Source organism: Pipistrellus hanaki (genome assembly GCF_964339955.1).
Source record: "Pipistrellus hanaki genome assembly, chromosome: 14".
Lineage (NCBI taxonomy): Eukaryota > Metazoa > Chordata > Mammalia > Chiroptera > Vespertilionidae > Pipistrellus > Pipistrellus hanaki.
In genome coordinates this window covers 15,845,130-15,867,711 of record NC_140516.1, presented here as the reverse complement: position 1 = coordinate 15,867,711, position 22,582 = coordinate 15,845,130, and the positions used below count along the sequence as shown (strand labels likewise).

The window sequence follows — 22,582 nt, the reverse complement described above, 5'->3', positions numbered from 1 at the left end:
ACCTTCGGGCTCGCTGCACGGGCTCACAGCAGCCGGGGACCCGCCGCCCATCACCCAGCCGCATCCCCGCGCACGGGCTCCGAGCGGCGCCACGCCGGCCGGGCGCGGGGCGAGGACCCTCGGGCACCATCCCGGGAGCGCGCGGCGGCTGGATCCTCGCACCCAGCCTGTCCTCCTCTTCCTGCCCCCCAGTAACGCCGCGGTCTTTGTCTGCAGCCCCCCACTGAGCAGTCCCCCCCAAAGACACGGGCCTGGGGAGGACTGTCTTGTCTTCGGGAAGTCGTGGCCGGGACTCGGAGGCCCAGGAGCGGGAGGGGAAACCAGACATCCCGGGGCGTCCGGGCGTCGGGGCGATGTGTCTGGTGTGCGCGGCCCTCCCGGAGGCGAGGCTGGGGACGGAGCGAGTGATTCACGGCTCGGACCTGGCGGCGGGGTCTGTGCGCCGGGCGGAGAGGCTGCCAGGCCGGTGCTGAGCGGGACGTCCCCGCCGGGCGGCGGCGGCGGCGGTGACAGGCCCTGCGAGGGGAGCTCTGGCCCCTCTTCCCCCCGCGGATGTGCTTCCTCGGAGGGACTTTCCTCCGGGGACGACTGACTGAGGGGATTGCAGGCCTCCGTGCGGCCGTGTAAAACCCAGCGGGGTGATGGAAGGTCCCGAGGTCCAGGAGACGCCAGGCTGATCCTGGAGCCTGCCTTCTTTTCATGGCACCTGGAGCTGTGCTGTCCCGAGGCCCCCGGGTGCTGCCAGGCCTGCCCTGGGCCAGCACGGTGCCGGGCACGTGGTGGGCACTCCAGAAGTGGCTGACAAAGAATGATAGCAGCAGTGTCTCCTGAGGGCGCACCGGGAGCCACGCCTGGGGCCTCCGCGGGCTGGGCTTGGGCTTCCTGCAGAGGAGGGTCCGCAGGGGTCCCGGGAGCCCCCCCTGCTCTGTCTGGGGCAGCGGCTCCAGCAGCTTGTTCCGTGGTGCCCTGGGGGCTGGCATTGGACTTGTTTCACCATTGGCATCTGCTCCCCTGGGGCAGCAGGAATCCTCGTTTCTGCAGCCGGCACTTCCCCCAGGGCTAGGGGGGCTGCTGGAGACGGGCCTTGCGAAGGGTCTCCCCGCAGGGCCGGGCTGCGCGGGGCAGCAGGTGGCGGGGCGGGCTCTGTCCCCACATGGAGCACTCAGAGGGTGCTCTGCCAGCTGGCATCAACGGCCCCGAAGAGCAACAACAACTCATGTTCTTGGAACTGTGATTGCAAGCGGGAATGACTGCAGGAGGGAACGGTTCTCCCTGGCAGGGGACTGGGAGTGTGCAAGGATGGGGGCCGTGTGATTGTCACTCCCCCATCCGCCCCCGTCCCTTTGTGACTGGGTTCAGTGTGCAGTTCAAGCTTCCAAACGGTCTTCGTGCTGAAATGAGCCGAATACGGGGGCAGCACCCAGGACTTTGGCCCCAGGCCAGAGGCGTGACCTGGGCTTGGCCACCCCCAATGCCAGGTGGGACGCTGCAGCCAGACCCTTCCCAGTGTCCCCCTCCCCCCTTCACGGTGTCTTCTGTGAATCAGGGGCTCTCCGTACACTTTCTCACTGCGTGCATCCTGTGAGGTTAGCGTTTATCTATCGCTCCCTTAGAGACTCGGAGGCGGAGGCTCAGGAGAGTTAAAGAGTGTAACTCGTTCAAGGTCACACACCCGGCGAGGGGCAGAGCCAGGACTGAGACACGGCAGTCTGACTCTGTCCCTCCCCCACGCCCGGCCGTTTCTAAGTCCCCACTGGCTCTCCATGGCAGCAGGGAGGCAACGGTGACCGGACCAGCACGGCCTGGGCCTCTGCCTCCGGCCTCTTTTTCCACACGCTCTGCCGGCTGGCTGCACCGCGGGCCCCGGAATCTCAGGCTGGGGCACCGGGCTGCTGGAGTGGCCCCTGTGGATCTGGAGTCAGGAAAAGGGGGGGCTTAGGAGTGATTTCAGGGAGACGCTGCGGCCATTCCAGCAAGAGGTGATCCGAAGCTTCTCTGAGACGTGGGGGCCAAGCTGCCACACGTCCCAAGCTTGGGTTTGGGGAAGCCGCCAGGGGAGCGTGCTCAGACGGATCCTGACATTCCTTTCCCTCGCGAGGACAGAAAGCCGGCCCACAGGGAGACCCGCCCTCCCGGCCACGGCCTGCCGCCACTCCCGCGGTGAATGTAAAGGGACACGTCACTGCTGTCCTTACCCCCACCCAGGGCCCGGAGCGCTGGGCTCCTCTGTGGCGTCTGAGCCGCCGCAGAGCCCGGCAGCGGGGTAGGAGGTGGGGGGTAGGAGGCTCGCCTGGTCCCCAGTTGCTGCTTTCTCACGCAGACCCCTCGCAGGGGTCTTCAAACTACGGCCCGCGGGCCACATGCGGCCCGCAGAGGAGTCTGATCCTGCCCACCAGATTTTTTGGGCAGTGAGCGCAGCCGAGGTGTTACAGTAGGAATTAGTAGTTCATATAGTCCGGCCCTCCAGCTCTCTGAGGGACCGTGATCTGGCCCCCACTTTAAAAAGTTTGAGGACCCCTGCCTCAGAGGGACAGGGGTTCCTGTCTCCACTTAAGAGACGAGGAAACGAGGCAATGGGTGTCCAAGACCCCAGAGCTCAGGAACTGCCAGCCATGCAGCCCGTAGAGGCGGCCGTGTGTTCTGTCTGGTGTATTCTGTACCCGGAGGGCTGAGCAGGATGGCCCTGCTGGGACAGGCTCCTCATTGTTCTGCCCCAAAGCCTCCGGTGCCGGTTTGCACGGTGTGGGAAAAGCTGGCACCGTAAGCCAGGAGCCCTGCCCAGGCCCTGGAAGGCCACCTGGGTGCATCCGGAGAACCTTCCCAGTGCCTGAGCCCCTCTCCCCACGCCCCTGCGGAGGGGACCTCTGTCCAGGATGGGCGCTGGAAGACGGGGTGTGGGAGAAGCTGCCCCACCCGAGGGCCAGGAACCCCGGCTCCGTCCCAGTGCCTGACACATCCAAGTACTTGGGAATGACGCCAGATAATAGGGGAAGGCCAGGGCCAGGCCATGAGCCCTCTGCTGAGGGAAATCTTAGTCAGAGGGAGCATTCAGAGAGGTCTCTGCCCTTCATGAAGTCACACAGGAGGAGCGGAGACAGCTCTCCTTTCAGTCCTTAAATAGAAAGACTTGTCCTGTCTCTTCTACGCCACTCGCCCTGCCCTGAGCGTGCGGGTGCCACAGCCGGGCTTGGGGTGGTCCCTGACTGACTGGACAGTTCTGTGCTTGAAGATGGACCCCTGTCTCCAGGGCCTCAAATCTGGTTGCTCCTGCACCCCTCCAACCCCATCCACCCCCACCCACCCACCCCCACCCCCACCCCCACCCACCCCACCCACCCCCGGTGTGAAGGGAGGGGCGGGCAGGCCAGGGAGCCCTGACCAGCAGTAACTTCATGTCTCCACGCCCCATCCCTTCCTCTCTGTGCCCCCCTCCCTGCCCTTCTCCCCACTAAGCTGGCTTGTGCTGAGGGGCTGTGGGTTTTCTGGGCCCGGGAAATGTACCACCGGGGTTCCCGAGGACTCTCTGAAAGGGATTTGGAGGAAAAGTGTGGAAAATAAACAAGCCAGTGCCCAGCTCAGCCTCTCCTGGCTGCCACGAGTAAACACCGTGGCAGAAGCCAGCCTGCAGGCCGCTTTGGCCTCCCCTGCCCGGCCTACACCTGGCTCCCTGGCCGCCTCCCCAGCTCCCTCCTTCCTGCCCCTCCCCGTCCAGCCCCTCCTCCTGCCTCTGGGAGCCTGAAAAGCCAGGGAGCACACCCACCGCCGGAGTCCGGGTGCTGGGGCGCTGGTGCTCTGTGGGCCCCGGGGCTGCGGGCGCTGGCACGCTGGAGGCCGGCGGAGGAGCCTGCGGAGAGAAGACGGGGAGCTGCGGCTCCCCCTGCTCGGTCTGAGTAAGTCTCCCCGCCGCCCGCTCAGCCAGGCCCAGGGTGCGCTCCGGGTTGGCGAGTTTGACTGTGATGATGGAGAACAGTGCGGGCTTTTTCAAGTTCTGTGAGGAAGCTTTGGGTCTCACACGTCTGTGTAGAGTCACTGGACCCAAGCTGATTCTCCTCGTGGTGTCCCTCCAAGGTGGGGCTTGCGTGTGAAGAAGCCCTCAGAACCCCCACATTGACGTTGTCGGGCTTCCCGGACTCCCTAGGACAGAGGTCCTCAAACTTTTTAAAGTGGGGGCCAGATCACGGTCCCTCAGAGAGCTGGAGGGCCGGACTATATGAACTACTAATTCCTACTGTAACACCTCGGCTGCGCTCACTGCCCAAAAAACCTGGCGGGCCGGATCAGACTCCTCTGCGGGCCGCATGTGGCCCGCGGGCCGTAGTTTGAAGACCCCTGCCCTAGGATGTCAGGGTTCTGTGCTTTTGACCCGAGTCCTAGCAGCTGAGGCCTGCCTGCGGGGGTGGTGGTGGTGTGGCTGTGGAATAGGGAGCAAATGTGTGAGAACTTCACAGTTAATTCAACTGACCCACTCCAGATCCCAGCTCCCAGCGAGCCAGGGCTCTGGGGTGGGGCAGTCCCCTGGCGGGGTGGCCCCTGAGGGCCCCGTCAGACCCAGGGGTTGGCTAGGGGCCTCCCCAGGGGTGTGCTAAGCCGAAACGGCTGGATCTGGGGAGCGGGTGCTGCTGGGAGGTGCTTGGGTGCTGCCTCTGGGTGGGAGTCCCTTTGTGCTGCTGCTGCCAGGCTGCTCAGAGGGAACTTGGGTGGCGGGGAACCCCATAGTTGCAGCCTTGGTGGGAGAGAGGCTGCACACCCACATACTCACAGGCCATCACACACATTGTCATGGGGTGAAATACATACGTTCACACTACCCCCCCCATACATACACACACACACACACACACACACACACCCACACACACACACTATTTTCTATCAACAGCCAGGCACATTACATACTGAAACAGCTTTTGTAGGCACAAGAGTACACACACACACACACACACGGAACCCTCCTAGGGGTGTCGAACTCAATCAGAGAAGGGGCCAAAATCTAAAATCCAGCCTAAATCGTGGGCCGAATGGTTTACTGAACAGTCATAAACTGACAATGTCATAAACTGACAGCGGAGTGCAGTGATGACAGCGCGGTGCGGGCCACATTGCAAGGCCTGGCGGGCTGGATTTGGCCCGCGGGCCTTGTGTTTGACACATGTGCCTCATGCCAAAGCACAAATTATGTAATGACTCGGAGCACATATGCCAAAGCCGGAGTTACATAGCTCCGGCTGCTTCGGAGCTATGTAACTTGGGTAAGTTCCTTAACCTCTCTGGGCCTAAGCTTCCTAATTGGCGGGAGGGGTATGGCAATACGTCATAGGTCCTAGGGCTACAAGTGAATTACTATCTGGGAGGAGCTCAGACCTGCGCCCGCACACAGTGAGAGGCAGGCTTCCGATGAACATTGTTTTCTTTTCTTTTCTTTTTAAATATTTTATACAGAGAGGAAGAGAGAGGGTTAGAGAGTTAGAAACATCGATGAGTGAGAATCATCGATCAGCTGCCTCTTGCACACCCCCTACTGGGGATGTGCCCACAACCAATGTACATGCCCTTGACCAGAATCGAACCCGGGACCTTTCAGTCCCCAAGCCGACACTCTATCCACTGAGCCAAACCGGTTTCGGCTGAACATTGTTTTCTGAGAAGGCTCCCAGCTGAACCGGTTACATCCCCTCCCCCCCCCCCACACACACACACTGCCCTGCGCTCCATGGCCCCGTGTGTGGGCACACCTGTGCACACATGCCCCGCGCAGGCCTGTGCCCGCGAGCCCACATGGCCACCTGAGGCATTTGGCCTGAGCTCCCCTCTTCCCGCCCTCCACGCCCCCTCCTTTCAGCCTCCGCGCCATCTGCAGGGTTCTGGAAAGTGCTAAAGTGTCTGAGCGCTATCTGGGAAATATTTTGAAAACAATATTTCCTCAGATAGCAAGGAATTTCACAACTCCGAGTGGGCAGCAGGCAGGCAGGCGGGGGAGGCAGGGTGTGGGGGGTGAGGGGTGCCCACAGCTGTGAGGGGTGCCAGCTCTCCTCCGGAGAAGCCCCGTGGCTGTGGGCTCAGACAGACACGCCCGCAGAGGCCCGGGATCGGGCCGTGGAGCCTGTGAGTCAGGCACCCCGGCCACCGTGTCAGCACCCGGTCCTGTTTCTATCCTGAGGGATCTGCCTTCCTTTCACTGCCCTCGCCCGTGCCACCTGTGCGGCTGCCTAGGGTAAGGTGACCAGACGCCCCGCTTTTAGCGGGACAGTCCCAATTTTTAACAATTTGTCCCGCGTCCCGGGACTTTTTTGAAACACCGCGGGACAAATTGTTAAAAATCGGGACCGTCCCGCCAAAAGCAGGATGTCTGGTCACCTTAGCCTAGGAGGAGGGTACACAGGAGCTGGGTGACACAGCTCACAGGCCCGGCGCCATGCTGCACCTTTGGCGGCTGTGCTCGCCACGTTCTCCCAGGAAGCTCCTGAGGGGGGCGCCGCTCTTATGGCCACTTACAGCCGGGCACGCAGAGCCACACGGGCAGGGAAAGCCGTCGCCTTCTCACGGCTGGTGAGCGCAAAGCGGGGGACGGGGAGCAGGTCTGAGCCCTGCAGCCTGGCCCCATCAGTGCCCTCCACCTGCCACGGGACCACCTGGGCCTGTCCTGCTGTGGCTGCCGCCCGGGAGGCCAGATGGTACCCAAGAACTGTTTTAGATTTTATTTCGTAGCTGTGGGCAGGGGCGTGCCACTGGTTCAGGCCAGGGCGCTCTGGGGAGGCTGGCTCCAGGGGTCCCCGTGGCCCCTGTGGGCACCACCCTTCCCCAGCTGACCTGGGCAGGGCCTTTCTCATGGCACAGCGGCCCCTGATACAAAGCCAGCTCTCTGCTGATGGCTGCTCCCCGGGGCAATGGTCTGGCCTAGGAAGTGGCATAGACAGACGGCCAACAACAGGGATTCACATGAATAAGCAGCAACCAGCAGGTCGGGGCCGTTGCAGCGAGACCCCGCCTGGAGTTAGCGCCGTGACCATTAGTCCTCAGCCTCTTCCCTCGCCAGCCCTCGCCGTGGACTCGGTATTCCAAGTCCCAGACTTCCCAGCCGCTCGTGTCCGCTCTCTGCAGCCTTCCCAGCTGCTGAGAGCTCTCTCCTTCCCCCTTTCCGCGGCCAGCTCCCTTCAGCCTCAGTCTCAGTGTGGATGTGTCCTGAGCGGGTCCGCAGCCCTCCTTACGGCCGCCTGCTGGGCCCCCTCCTCGCACTACGCTCCTGTGTGGCCGCTGCGGGTTTCCTGGCGGCCTCCCACCGGCCTGAGCTCTGCGCGGCCGGACAGTGTCCGCCTTGTTAACCTGCGGGCCGCGCCGAGCCAGCCTGGGCCCGCAGTGAGCGCGTGTACTGACTGTGGAGCCACGAGTGATGAATGCTCTCTCATCAGTGTTTCTAACTATCTCTCTCCCTCCCTCTCTGTAAAAAAATCAATAAAATATATTTTAAAGTGTTTTAAAGAAAAAAGAAAAGATATTATCCCCTTTTAAAAAATGTAGCTAGGAAAGTAAATTGAGGTCAGATCGTAGAGGTCTCTGAATGTCATACGTTCCATTTGCTAAGCACCTGCTGGCTGCCAAGTACTTGACATTCTCACCGAGCCACACACAACCTAGCAAAGCTATTAGCAATGTCTCCATTTTACAGATGAGGAAACTGAGGCTCAGAGAAGCAGAGTAACCACCCAAGGTCACTCAGCTGAGAGGAACCAGAGGCAGTAATGACACCAGGTCTGTCTGGTCTGCCCTTGGGGTGAAGCTTGGACCTGACGGAGGCCGCATGGGGATGTCCGTAAGCTGGGGTTGCAGCCAGGAGCGGTGCCCACGGGTCCCTGGGGCGGGGAAGGCAGGAGGTAGCCAGAGAGATGCTGGACAAGCCTGGAAGGCCAGGAGACGGGAGGCCCTGCGGCCACAGAACACAGCTCACCATTCAGAGCCCGGGGCAAGCCGCTGAGTCATTCTGGGAAAACATGACGTCACTGAGTCTTGCTGTCTGCTGCCCACCTGCCAGCGTGCCCTCTGTGCTTCTCCTGTGACCTCGTGCCCAAAGTTCTGCAAGGAGACCCTCACACCCCAGGTGGCAGGGCCGGGTCAGCTCCCCGGCTTCCTGTCCTGGGATCTGCTCCCCAACTTTCCCGCCCCTCCTTTCCCTTATGGGGTCCCCACCCCACCCCCACTCCTAAGCCTGGCTGTGGCGGGAGCTCCCGGAAGTTGAAATGGGCATGAAGAGCTTCCAGTAGGGCCTCCATGCCAGGCCCCCAGTGGAATTCTGGGTGCGGCAGGCAGGGCCCGGGAGACCTTGGCTGAGCTGTGGAAGCTGCGTTTCCTTTGGGAATGGTGCCTGCTCTCCTCTCAGTATCCCTTTTTAAAGGGAAAGCCTGGCGGCACTCTGAGCCCAGCGCCAGGTCCCAGTCCTCTGCCTTTCCAGAAGGCACTGCTGAGAATCTGAGAACCCTGATGTACTAAGTAAGCTTCCTCAGGCCAGGTGACTTATCTGCATTCATCCGATGGCATGGGGCAGGCCCATTTTTCAGATGCCAATGCTGAGGTCCAGAGAGGTTAGGCGACTTGTCCAAGGTCACACAGCCAGCATTCAAACCCTCAGCTGCCCAACTCCGGATGTGCCCATGCTCTTAGCCACGTCACCGTGAAGCCACCAGCTCCTCGCAGCAGGTGGAGCTTACCGAACGTGCCTGCTAGACTGTGCCGTGCAGACAGGAAGTGGAGGGCAGCTTCGTCTCCGACTGTGGTCGATAACAGAGCTCCCTGGAGAGCGTGGCTCCCTTCAGGAGGTGGCCGAGTGCTCAGCGTCTTGGCCATGCACGCCCAGCAGACATGGCCTTTTGCCGGGAGACTCTCCCCTCTGGAGGGAGCACAGGGCTCAGGGGGTGCCCTCCTGTTTTGGGCGGGTCAGACCTGAAAAAGGAGCATGAGTCAAGCAAGGGATGTGGGCTGCCACAGCTGCCGCTACAATTCCCCGCCCTCCTGCGGCCGCCCCCAGGAGGGTGTGGCCAGCTCTGCTCTGAGGGAAGGGACAGAGAGGGAGCGAGGGTTACCCCATTTTCCAGGTGAGGACTCCGAGGCTTAGAGAGGTTTTCCAGCTTGCCTGAGCTCCCTGGGCCTGAAGCGGGAGGAACTGAGACTCGAGTCTTTCTGCAGAGAGAGAGAGACAGGGGGGAGGAGTGAGCCTGCCCTCTGACCTTGAGCAGTGCAGGCTGGCTGTTCCCAGGCTTGCATTTCTGATTCATTCTGCAGTGGCCCAGTCGCTGTGTTGAAAAGCAAATGACCCTCTGGGGTGAGGGAAAAGGTCTGATTTCAGTTGGGCCGTGAATCACCATTTTTCCAAAAACACTTTTGAAGCCATAGGGGCGGGCCCTTCCTAGGCTTCCAGTGTGGGTTGGGGGGCAGGTTTCTCCTCCCTCCTCTCTTCCTCTCCCCCAGTGCCAACCCCACCCTGGTCCTGGCAGTGCCTGCCCTGGAAGGGCCTGGAAGCAGAGGCCTGCATGCTCACCCCCATGTGAAGGCTGCCTTGCTCTCAGTGGACAGGTGCCAGATGCCCAGGGCTCAGAGGGCCTGCAGCCTTCAGGCCCTCATCCCCTTTAATGCCCAGGTCCCCCGTGGTTGGCACAACTTCAGAGGCCCTCCCCAAGGCTACCTGGGAACCTCCCAGGACACCAGTCTACGGGGTGGCTCCTCTGGACACGCCCCCTCAGCCCCAGGTGCCCTCAGGGCTTCGGGGTGGCCACTCCTCGCTCTCAGGAGGGAGGGGACCCGAACCAGTGACTCCCTCCCCCTCGGACCCAGGCTGCCACCACCATGGTGGCGTCTGGAGAGTGCTGCTCCTCTCACAGAGAACGTGGGCTGGCGGCTGCAGGGGCAGTTCTGTGTCTCCCTGCCCCAAGCGCTCCTTCCTGGCCTGGCCTCTGCTCACACTCAGGTGCCCGGTCCAGTGACCTGTCCCAGATGAGAGTCTCATCTCAAAGGAACTCTGCCCCTGCTTCCACAGGGAGCAAACTGGCACTGGCTTTTGTTTTTTCAGTTTGACTCAGTTTTGTAAGATAATACATGCCCACGGAACAAAACTGGAAAGGTACACAAAGACCTATGGTGGAGTCTCTCCCCCCCAGGCCTGTCCCAGACACCCAGGTCTCACCACCAGGGCAGCCAGCATCGTCAGCTTCCTGTGTGCCCGCTGCCTCCAAACCGTGCAGGTGTGAACGGTGAAAACCACACCCATGGGCTTCCTGTCCCACCTGCAGCACAGCCGCAGGGTCCGCTCCGCGCAGGGCTTGGTGTGGCCACTGCCCGCGATCACCGCTGAGCAGATGCTGCCTCCCAGGCGGTGCCCTCGTCCCGCCCCCACCCTCAGCAGTCACCTCGGACTCCACCCCATGACAGAGAGGAGAGGACCCAGGCCCTCCCATCCCTCATGCCCTGCCATCCCAGCAGGCCCAGCAGCTTCTGAGGGTGGCATTCCCTAGGCTTCCGGTTAACTCGGCGTTCCTGGCTGCTCCTCCTTCATTCCCCTCTGGCCTGGCTGGGCAGGGGCCTGGCCACGCTGACCTGACCAGGCCATGCTGCCTCTTGGCCAGACTGCATGTCCCAGGTCCCTCCGTGCTCACACAGAGGGTCCACCTTCACTCCCATCCTGAGCAAGGAGGCCTCCCTTGCTCCTCTCTCCCTTTTCCTCCCTTTCCCCCCTCCCCTCCTCCCCTCACCACCTTGACTAGAATCCTTTTGCATCCTTCTCTCCTTCCTTCCACCTCTCCTTCCCTAGTTATTTGGTGCTACATAAAGTAAAGTGGAAAGTGATAAGAATGGCCCAAGGTAGAGAAGTAAAAAACTCGGGGAGAGCAGTGCTTGAGATTTGACGTCAGCAGACCCTGCCCTTCACGTTCCTGCTTGCCTCTGGGTTCCTGTGGGCAACCTCAGGCAGGTGGCTGAGCTTTCGGGAACCCCCCTTTCTCCTCTGAATCACCTCAGAGAGGGCGGTGGTGAGGATGCAGGTGTGAGAACTGAGGGGCTGCAAAAGGGTTCTAGGAGGAGGTGTCAGATGTGGGGGGAATGTGGGGGCCGTGTTCCCCTGGGGAATGGATCATGGCCCAGGAGGCTGAGCCAAGGAGGGCTCTGGGCACGGGTGGGTGTGCCCTCAGCCTTGGGTAGAAGGTGGCCAGGCCTGGGTGGGGGAAAGGTGGCCCTGGGACTTCCTTCCCTCTTCTGTGTCTCCACACAACGATGGGCCCTCAGTTTTGTTTTGTTTTTCAGTAATGACTGTTGTTTGTATAACAACGATAGATGCTTAGTGTGTAAAACTCAAGCAAAAGGGATAAATGCAGAGAAGAAAGCAACAAGTCACCCTTCAATCTACCACCCCGTTGTAGCAGGTGCGTCACTCGGCCCACACCCCTCTCCAGGTACAGACGCGGAGAGGAGGAGCGGTGGAGGGACAGTTTTATAAACACAGGGGTGTACGATTTCACCTGCATGCAGGCCCGCTGCAGAGGCCGCGGCAGAGGCCTGGCCTGAGGGCAGCCCCTCTCACCTGTTGCTGCCTACATGAGCACGTCTGTGGGCAGGGAACTCACCCCACGGTCTTTCCAACCTCCCGATCCAGGCACATTTAAAGGGGAGCTGGTTGACATTAGTTCTCTCCGGCTGGAGAACAGTGGCTTTCAGTGTTTTTATGTTGTTCATTCAAAACCTCAGACAGAGACACATAACTGAGACAAGTCTTATGAAATCCATATGTCCTCATTATACATGATGCACTGATAGTTTCTGTTCTAGACAGTGGTGTTCTATTCTGTTCTATTCCATTCCATTCTATTCTATTCTATTCTAAAAACAAAGCTTGTCCAACCTACCAACTTGACAACTTGATGGCTCAAACCAAAGCTTGGGAATGTCGCTGTGGAACAATGATTTGCAAGCTGCAGCTTGCATCACGCTCACTGGCCACGCTGCTGGACAGCCTCCTGCGCCCACACCCAGAGATTCTGACAGGAGGGCTGGGAGGGCCCAGGAATGTGCATTCCACAGGCTGCTGGCCCAGGACCCCACTTTGAGAGCCCCCCTCCTAGGACATTTTCGAGGCGATGTTCTCCTTTGTCAGAGACTACCAAAGGATCGCCTATTCAACAGATGAGGATTGCTAGCACGAAAGCGTGAGTCTCTGGCTTTTTGGGGCTACGGGTCAGTCAGGCTCGGTCTTTGGACCCTTAAACCCCACCCTCCTGAAACCCTGAAACCCAGCTCCCACTACGAATATCACGTGTTGCAGGTAGAAAAGGTCTGCTAAGCAAAGGGACGCTTGTGCCCAGTCCTGGTTGAATTACCTGCCTCTTAAATCCCGAGTCCACAGAACGTAAAACCTCCCGGTCCTTTTGAAACACTGTTTTTCTATAGGCAATGAAAGGTGCCATTTACCGTGCAGATCTCACCTTTCTGTGCTGTTTTTTTTTAAGGGAAGAAAGTGGGTCAAGCATGACCACCCGGTGGGGAAACATACCCCCACCACCACCGGGCTCCGTGGGGTCTCGGGGGGGGGGGGGGGGGGTTGCACGAGCTGTTTCTGGATCCCCTGCTTTCACTGAGCCTCTTCCTGGCATTGTAGCCAGGGGCCCACATCAGCACCTCGCTTTCCAGCCCACTGGCTTCGGAGACCGGCCTGTGCTCTGCGCTGCCTCTGTGCTCCAACAGCCCCCACCCCTCATCCTCCCGCTCGCTGGTAGCCTGGGGCCCCCACAGCCCCCTCCCCAGCCTGGCCTCCCCCAGAAGCCAGGCCTCAGCTGGGAGCTGCCTCAGGAGGGAGGGAGGGAGGGAGGAAAGTGCTAAGTGGGCACAGAGCCCCTCTGTTCTGTTAACAATGGCCCGTTGATGACTGGATCCTGCCCAGTCGGCCCCCTTCGCTGGACTTTGGGGAGGAAGAGGACGCCAGCCCCCCAGGCAGCCATCTCTGGGTGTGAGGTTGATTCAGAGGCTCCGATGCAGCAGTGAGCAACCCTCTCACCCCTTCCGCCCCATCCCAGGGCAGTGTGGGGCCCCGGGAGTGATTCAGTTCAGTCTAACCCAACAACCCCCTATTGACGAGCTCCTGGGGCTGAGGTTCGGTGTGAAGGAGTGTGGGGAATGAGGAGAGCTGCTGACATGAATTCAGTTCTTATAGTCAGCCCACCCCTGATGCCCATCGGAGTCCCCCGGGAGCCTATAAAAATCCCAGAGCGCAGACACTCACCGCCCGGCCTCAGGCGTGAGCCCGGGCACCGGTGTTCTGTGAAAGCTCTCAGAGCGGCTCTCCTGCCCCACTGGAGTGAAGCATCATGGGCCTCCGGTCGGTGAGGCAGTGCCAAGCACTTACCCTGCAGTGTCCCACTTCAGGAGGGGGTGCCTGTGAGGGGCTGAGTAGTGGCCCCCAAGATGTCCATATATGAATCCCTGCACCTGCAGATACAGGTCCTCCCATGGTAGAAAGGACTTTTCAGTACGATTAGGCTTTTGGGATAGGAATATGACGTTGGACTTCCCAGCAGCCCAATACAATCCGAAGGAAATTTACTACAGGAGAGGAGGTCAGAGTAATGCATCAAGACGAAGACTCACCCACGCCAGTTTGGCTCCGTGAATAGAGCATCACCCTGTGCACAGAAAGGTCCCGGGTTTGGTTTCAGTCAAGGGCCTGTACCTTGGTTGCAAGCTCTATTCCTGGCCCTGGTTGGGGTGTGTGCAGGAGGTAACCAATCTCTCCCCCTCCCTTCTACTATCTCTTAAAAAAAAAAAAAAATCAATGGAAAAATAACCTCGGGTGAGGATTAACAACAACAACAAAAAAACAAAGACTCCACCAGCCACTGCAGGCTTCAAACATGGAGGGAGGGGCCCCGAGCCTGGGAGAGCAGGCAGCCCCCAGAAGCTGGAAAAGGCAGGGAAGCCTAGCGCCTCTGGGAAGTCGGCTCGCTGACACCTGGACGTCAGGCCAGAGAGACTGATCTTGGACTTGGACTTCTGTGTGACAACAGCCGTAGGAGGCCAATCCTAACCCTGATTAGAAGAACTCGGGTGTGTCTGGCCCCTTAATCAGTGACCTCTGCACCTCACCACACCTTTGCAGCCAGCCAGACATGGGTTCAAATCCCAGCCCTGCCACATTCTATCCTGTGTTTTTTTGCTAATGGTGGGGTGCATTTGGTCTGAGGGAAGCTGTAGGATGTATGGGGGGCGGGGTGTGTGAGAGGTATAGAGACCAATTGGAAAGCTAGGGTAGGCCAGGGTGTCCCCAGGTAGAATGCCAGCTGGAAAAGTTTGAACTTGATTCTGTAGGAATGGAGATGGAGCCCACGGGATGCTCAGTCTCTGGGTCTCCCCTTCGTGTAGCTGCCACGTAGAACCCCAGGTTTGGGGCCAGGAGCAGCATCTACTCATTGCTCCCCGCCGCCAGCAGCTGCTCTTATCTGGAATGGCCAATGGCCTCCCATTTCCTGGGAGATGAGATATGGTGCCTTGTGCCTCCAAAGTGTGTTCCTTTCAAGACTACCCCAGAACCTTGTATCTGGAGGAATGGGGACAAAGAGGTCCAGAGAGCTGTCCAAAGTTGCACAGCAAGCTGGTGGCAGGTCCTGGCAGACCAGCTCCTGGCCAGGATGCTGAGCTGCCCCCTACTGTCCAGTTCCCATTTGTGGCTTAACTGCCTGCTCAGTGATACAGCACAGGGGCTGAATTCATGGCCTCTGAGCCAGGCTGCCTGCGTTCAAGTCCCGGCTCCACCCTGCAACCGAGGACAAGTAGTTTGGCCTCTGCGTGCCTAGATGGAGGTGGTGGCTATTGTCTGTTGGTATCTAAGACAGCGGTCACCAATCTCTCGGACCTCTCGGATCTCACTTCCTAGACCGCTGATCTAGGAAGGTCCTGCTGTGCCTTCCTCACAGGGTTGTTCGAGGACTGGACACGTGTGTGTGTGTGTGTGTGTGTGTGTGTGTGTGTGTGAAGAGTTTGGAACAGTGCCTGGTTCGTTAGGTGTAACTTCTGTTTTTCTCCAGCTCCCCAGGGGCCGAGGCCGTCTTTCCCTCAATCCGCAGGGCCTCCTCCCGTGCCTGACCCAGAGCAAGGACTCGGCAAATGAATTTCCGTGTTGAATGGGAGCTTTTCTCATCCCTGAGTCCCTAGATACTTTCCCAAGTGCTTTCACTTCCTAAAAGTTCCACCTGAGTTCTTCAAACCCTCCTCCTCCTCCTCCTTGTCTGGGAGCTGCAGAATTCCCATAAAGCAGCCTCACACTTGCTTTGCCCCTTGATAAGTCCCACAAGCAGTTCAAAGAGAACCCAGATGCCCCCAGGTCTCCCACCCCCCGTGCCAGTGTGGCCCAGTCCGCGCGGCCAGGTCACCTCCACGCACCGCTGTGCTCCCAGGCTCCCGGGCAGCACCGTGTGGTCTCCCCTGGACTCCAGCTCCTCCCTGACTGCCCAGGTGTCAGCTGTCACATCGTCCCCTCCAGGGCCCTGTCCCCTCTTTTTCTTACCCCTCTACTGCAGGGGCAGGGAACCTCCGGCCCACGGGCTGGAGAAGGCCTGCAAAACCATTTGGTCCGGCCCTGCCAAGGCACGAGGGGTGAGTTCATTAAGCGCCTGACCAAATATAGCAGGCTAATGTTTAAGTTGATAATTTGTATGGCCTGGGAATGGTGTTAACATTCAAATGGCCATTGGCAGAAAGAAGGTTCCCCACCCCTGCCCTGCTCTGAGGATGAGACTTCCTCCTCGTTCAGGCCTCCCCCTCAAAAAGCCCTCAATGCCGAAACTGGTTTGGCTCAGTGGCTAGAGCATCGGTCTGTGGACTGAAGGGTCCCGGGTTCGATTCCGGTCAAGGGCATGTACCTTGGTTGCGGGCACATCTCCGGTGGGGGGTGTGCGGGAGGCAGCTGGTTGATGTTTCTCTCTCATCGACATTTCTAGCTCTCTATCCCTCTCTCTTCCTCCCTGTGGAAAATCAATAAAAAAATAAACAAATAAAATTTAAAAAGACCTCAAGCTCGTCCTGGCATGTGAATGGACCCAGGAGGGTCTCCAGTCCATAATTCCACAAACCACCAAACTCAGGGTTCCAGTTTGGACTTAGCCAGTTCACTCTTCTGCCCCAAGAAGGCCATTCCGCTCAGTCTTATTCCCCACCTCCGGCTCCACTTTCCAAAGATCTCTGTAAACCCTGCCTACCATGGTGGGAGCTAGTCTTCTTTTCTTCTTAATTATATGTTTTCAGTTTTGAGATCACTGTGGATAGAAATAATACAGAGCGGTCCCAGGAACTCATTACCTACCCATCTTCTCCCGATGGTCACATCGAACAAAACTCTCCTTCAATCTCACAACCAGGACATTGACGCTGATACAGTCAGATGCAGACCGTTCCCATCACCACAAGGCCCCTCATGCTGCCCTGTTGTAGCTACACCCACTTCCCTCCCATTCCCACCCCTTCCTTCACTCCTGGCCTTACTAATCTGTTCTTCTCTACGCAGTGTAAGAATCGTCAAATTGCAGGCCACCCCACAGTTTGTCAGAGCCTTGCTTGTTGTGGGGGAAAACCCCACCCATTGGGTGAGCACAAATAGTGTTCTAGACAAAAGTAAAGGATAAGGTGACCAGACGTCCCGCTTTTGGCAGGACAGTCCCGATTTTTAACAATTTGTCCCGTGTCCCACAGCAATCGGGACTTTTTTTTTTTTTTTTTTTTTTAATATATTTTATTTTTTTTTACAGAGAGGAAGGGAGAAAGATAAGAGAGCCAGAAACGTCGATGAGAGAGAAACATCGACCAGCTGCCTCTTGCACACCCCCTACCGGGGATGTGCCCACAACCAATGCAGATGCCCCTGACCGGAATCGAACCCGGGAACTTTCAGTCCGCAGACCGACACTCTACCACTGAGCCAAACCGGTTTCGGCTAATCGGGGCTTTTTAAAAAAAAAAAAAAAAACACCGTGGGACGCGAGACAAACTGTTAAAAATCAGGACAAATTGTTCAAAAGTGGACATCTGGTCACCTTCAAGAAAGACACGGGGTGGGAACGTGGTGGGGGAGAACGGGGTTAAAGCCATGGCACAGGGGAGCAGGTTTGAAACGGACCCCGCAAACACAGGCCCAGAGGCTCCCCGAGCACTTACATCCCGAGTAAAACCAGGAGCACAGGCCTGTTCGTTGGCACCGTCCCTGGTCAGCCTGGTCAGCGGGAGACGGCAGCCCCGCCAGGAGCGGGAGAGGCCCCAGGAAGCCGGTGCTCTAAGGTCCGAACCTCAGTCTTTGCCGATTCCAGGTTAGAATCACCTGGGAAGCTTTAAGTGCTCTTGCCCAAGCCGTACCCAGACCAGTTCAGTCACAACCTCTCCGGGTGGGAGCCAGGCCTCAGTGATGCTGGAAACTCCCTGGCGATTCTGATTCTCGATTCTCGATTCTCGCCTGCAAATGCACCCCAGTCCTGCTGCCCTCCAGCCCCCAGACATCGCCAGCCGATCCCGCACTCTTCCTCTAACTGTCCACCCGCCTTTTCAGGAACAGCTCTCCAGGCAGCTGCTTCCAATTGATCAGCCTTGGCCCGGGGACGGGGTGGGGGGTGGGAGGGAAAGGGGTTGGAATTGATTCACCTCCTAAGTGGGAAGCCTGAAACTGTTTGGCCATGGCCATGGCCAGGTGTTTCCAAGCCACGGAGAATAAGCGTGACCTCGGAGCATTCTGTGTTGCAGTGGCACTTGTCCAAAACTGGTACCTCCCTGTGGCCGGGGAACGTTAAATGTACCAGTGAAAAGAGCTTTTCCCCTTCAAGGGGAAGAAAAAAATCACCCCTTAAAACCCAGCAGATCTGGCTGTGAGGTCTTTCCTCCTGTCCCATCTCTTCAGGCTTATTTTTTGCAATGCTCCGAGAACCTGAACCTTTAAACTCCGCGGGTCTGAAATTTACTGTTGGCCATTGTCGGGTCTGTCTGATGTTTAAGGGGATATTGGGTGCTGCAAATCGGAACTGAAGGGGTAAACTTATTAAAACCATTAAACCTGAAAAAAAAAAAAAAAAAAAAAAAATAAGCGTGACCTCAGGCTTCTTCTCATCACAGCGCTCCAGGCAGCCAATACCCATCTCCTGGCTTGGGCTCCTGGGATGGCGATGAGTTGCTGTCCTCGGCTCAGCAGCATTTTCGTTCGAGATGCTGTCAACCTGGAGCGCTCACCATCTTGCCACGCTTCCTCTTGCTTGTTCATCACGTTTCTTAGACGACTTGTCATTAAAGTGCATCTTAAACGTTGAGTACAGGAAGTCCGCACTCAATGTGTCAGCAGGTTTTTGGAAGCTGCAACTTTAGGCAGAGCGACATATATTGAAACCAATTTCACCCAAACTGATTCTAAACGAGAGTCAAGTTCCCACAGCATATTTATGGCCACAAAAACATCACCAAACTTCTAAATAAAGACCCAAAACACTTCTAATGTTAAACTTTGAAAGAAATGAGAGCTCTACATACATTTAAGAAAGATTCATGAAAATAAATAAGATGGTTATTTTTGGACCCGCTTATTCCAGTTCAGGACACAAGTCCGGCCCCTACCTTGAACAGGACCAGGCATGTACACAAACACACACACACACACACACACACACACACACTTGGGAATTGAGACACGCCACTCACCCCATATGCACATATTTGGGATGTGGAAGGAAACTGGAGGATCCAGAGAAACTCCATGAGGACGTAGGGAGAACCGGCAAACTCCAGCTGGGAATAAAAAAATTATTTTTTCTTACCATTATCATGAAATGATGTTGAATGAAATGACATCATTCAAGGGCCTGGTGTATATATAAGGCAATGGTTTGGAACACAACTCCATATACTCTTTTTATTCAGTTTGTTTTCTAACCAATTCCTTTTATTTGGAAAAGATAATAAAAATGGGAACAAATTGAAATATGTGAAATGGTAACAAATTCAAGTAAGAGGGGAGAAGTGAAAAGTGGGTCCCCATTCCCACCCCTATTTCTCAGTTCCCTCAAACCACCCTGCCAAGTTCCTGCTTCTCTCTCTAGAGATACCTGAAGCATGTCCCAGCAGTCAGGGGTACCCACCCCATAGCTCCTCGCTTGTGTCACCCATCTGTGTGTGTGTGTGTGGGGGGGGGGGGGGGGGACCATCTTGAACAGCATTTCATCCGCCCATACTGAGCTACCTCTTTTTTATATAATCATTACAGAGTATTGCACCCGTAAATGTACCGTCCTTTATCTAACTGGTGTGTGTTTTTGCCTATTCACAGATATTACGGTCACCTTCAGCCTTTTGCAGTTATAAACAGTGTGTTGTTGTGTGTGTTCTTATAACCGTGCAAGTGCATCCATGAGATTAATTCCTAGAAGTGTAGTTCTAGGATCTCCACAGGGTCGCAGCGTGGGCATATTTAAGATTCTGATGGTTTTGCCAGGATGTCCATCAACCTTCTGAGAGAATCCTGTGTTCGGATAGAATCCTGTGTCAGGCTGGCTCAGCACCTTGAAGGCTTGGTTTTCACTTGCATCACACCTGATGCAGGTTGGCTGGCTCTCCCAGCAGAAGCCAGGACCTGGGCTGCTTCCAACTTGTACTAAACCAGTTGGCCATGTGGCCTCCAGTGTAGCCACAGCAGGAGAAGGGCGGGCCGGGGGATGTGTGGGTCAGTGTGAGGACCGGGACTTGAGGTGGCTGACATCACCTTAACCTGCATCTGACGAACCAGAACCTGCTCCTATGGCCTCCGCCTACTGCAGGCTGGGGAGGGGGAGGCACGTGGCCCTTGACGAGCATCAAGTAGTTCCCCCGAACTTCACCCACATGGCGAATACCGTCCAAGTGGACATGTGGGCACTGCATATCATTCCAATTGGTCCTTCTGAGCATCTTCAGGCAGCGGGCCTCGCCCGCCCCTTTTCCGTCCTGATACCCAGAGCAGTGTGTGTTCACACTCAAGACACACTCCAGTGGACTTGCCCACATTTTCCAAAAACCCAAGAACACATTTTGTGGGGAAGCCCAGAGACTTTCTCCTTTTGGCTCTGACTCATAAAAAACATATAAGGCATGTGAGTAATAATATAAAATTAGCCACGGGACGGCCCGTGCCAGGGGTGGTGAGGAATGGATTGGCAGCGGTTCTGTGCAATTTCCTAGGCTCTTGGCGGCCCCACCCCCGCTCTCATTCACGAAGCACAAGCACGGCGCTGGGAAAGGGGGGATTATAAGAACCTGCATCCATGGCAGCTCTTTTCAAAAAGCACGAAGTTTCTAGCAAGTTTTGATGCGTTAACCATTCTTAGTAGCATCCCCATTAATTGTACTCTGTGGCATTCTGTTCAGTGAACGGCTTTACCGGCTCAGTGGAAGGCTTGGAGGAGGGGTGTGCTTGAATGGAGGGTTTGGGTGGGATGAGACTTGGGATCTGGGCTGGCGTTGCTGGGTGATGCCAGTTGGTAGAATGCCAGACGAAGGGACGCTGAGGGATTTTGTTTGGTAGCCACGAAGGTGGGAGGTCGACTCGGTTTTATCTCACATGCCAACTCGAATGGACGGGCACTGCATGGAGAAGGCCTCTGAGCTCCATGCAGCCTCAGCTGAAGGTGCTGACTGCTGAGTGGTGTCTGCTCCAGGCACGGGGCTGCCTCGGGGTGGAATGAGCGCCATGCCTTCACCACCTGGGGCGGAAGGTTCTGGAGTGGCCGCGGCTATGAGAGTCCGGGTGATAAAGTTGGGCTGGGAGACAGCAGAGCTTCTAGTAGTTCGAGTTTTGTCACCACCCAGAGGTATGCCATGGCCACGCGTGTCCCTCAGAGCCTGAATGTCTGTAGATAAGAAATGGGGAAGAGTGGATACGGACATTCCCAAGGGCTTCCCAGTCCGGGCATTCTGCCGTTTTAGAGGAAGAGCTGTGGTTTTCATGATCGGTGGGGTGGTAACAGGACAGACTCGTCCAGTGGAAGGCAAGCACAGGTAACGTGGGGAAGCCAGCTTGCTCTGTGTCAGGGTGCTGGTGGGAGCCGTGGCTGACGTCATTCTGTCCTGGGGGCAAAAACTCACTGGCTTTGAGCTTGTCCTCAGCCTGATGGCTCTGAGGCCTGAAGCCCCGTGCAATCCCTTGGCAACAGAGTAGAGAAGGCTGCCCTGGAAGGGCCCATGTCCCACCCTCCCCCATGACTCCTGTCGCTCCCCATGGCCACACTCTGGTCAGCATGCTCAGCCCTTCGTGGCGATGCGGGGCCGTGTGGCCGTGTGAGCAGCTCTGGCCTCGAGGGTTCTGCGATGGTGTTCCTGTCGCTGCCTCGGGCTCCAGGTGGCTGCAGGGCCTGGGACTCGCTGAGTTTATCTCCAGGTGAGGCCCAGGGTCCAGGATGAGGTGCCCGGAGCCAAATGCCATCCATGCATGAGTGGGCAGTGGCAGGAGGGACATTTCCAGCTGGTGGTCAGGTCAGGTTATCTTCACTTTGGTATCTTTAGGGGACTGAGACACCCCAAACCCACCACCCCCATTCCAACAGCTGTCGCCAGTGCGCAAGCCACGGAGCCTGCAGAGCCATGCTGGGACCAGCGGTTCCTCACAGTGCCCCTCGCCACGGCTTCAGCGCGGGCTGAGCATTTCAGTAGCATTTCTCACTGAATTCCTTGTGACCACTGAGGTTACAGTAGACGCTGTGTATGTCCCCATTTGCAGATAAAGAAACCACTCAGGTTGCAGTTACCTTCCAAGGTCACAGGGCTTCGTAGACAAGAAGTAAAAGCAAGGAGGTCAAGGGTCCCCACAGCCATAGAGAATCACTGTGAGCTTGTTTAAACTTTTCCAGGTGTCCGTCTATCTATACATGTTGTATGTACACACACACACACACACACACACACTTTTTTACAAAACGGAGCCCTCCTCTAGCTACTGGCGTATCTTTTTTGGTGCAGCATCCTGATGTGAGCACCTTTCTGTGCCATAAGAGAACTTTATGCCAACACCTGTTATCAGAGGCGTCTTCTGTGTGTGCAGGATATAGTGCTGGGGAGGAGAAGACCAACCTTCAGGACCCCACAGCTAACTCTGCAAGACACTCTATGAGCCCATTCATTCACTTCGCAAATATCACCGTCACGTGCCAGGCGCTCTGACAGCCGCGGTGCCGGGCGCTGTGGTTGTGGCGGGGAGTCTGTCCACTGTCCGAGGAAGAGCCAGGGACCCTCCTCGACGCCTCTGTTCCCCTGCTTCCTGCCGCCCACAGGCACCACCGCTCACTCATTTACTCCCTTCCACTGTGGAAAAGCACACACATCAGATCGGCCACGTTAACACGTACAGCTCAGTAGCATGAAGTACATTCACATGGTTGTGCAGCCAGCACCACCATCCATCTCCAGAACTCTTTCATCTTCCCAGACCGACACTCTGTCCCCGTGAAACGCTAACTCTCCCATCCCGCCCCTCATCCCAGGCCACCAACCTCTACTTTCTGTCTATTTGTGTTTCCCAAAGTGTGGTACTGTACCCCCAGGGGTACGGGAAGAGTTTGGTGGGGGTACA

At 57.3% G+C, this 22,582-nt stretch overlaps 1 protein-coding gene across 2 annotated transcripts in view; it reads left to right on the top strand.

The window, feature by feature from the left end:
* Positions 1 to 22,582, top strand: part of CHST3 (carbohydrate sulfotransferase 3) — a 37,531-nt gene that overhangs the window by 650 nt on the left and 14,299 nt on the right. Inside the window, exon 1 of one of the 2 annotated variants that reach the window (XM_084904958.1) lies at positions 3,562 to 3,890. The exons of the other annotated variant lie outside the window; for it this stretch is intronic. The gene's annotated coding sequence lies outside the window, so the exon portion shown is untranslated. Of the gene's footprint in view, positions 1 to 3,561; positions 3,891 to 22,582 lie in introns of those variants that run through there. 2 annotated transcript variants of the gene reach the window in all.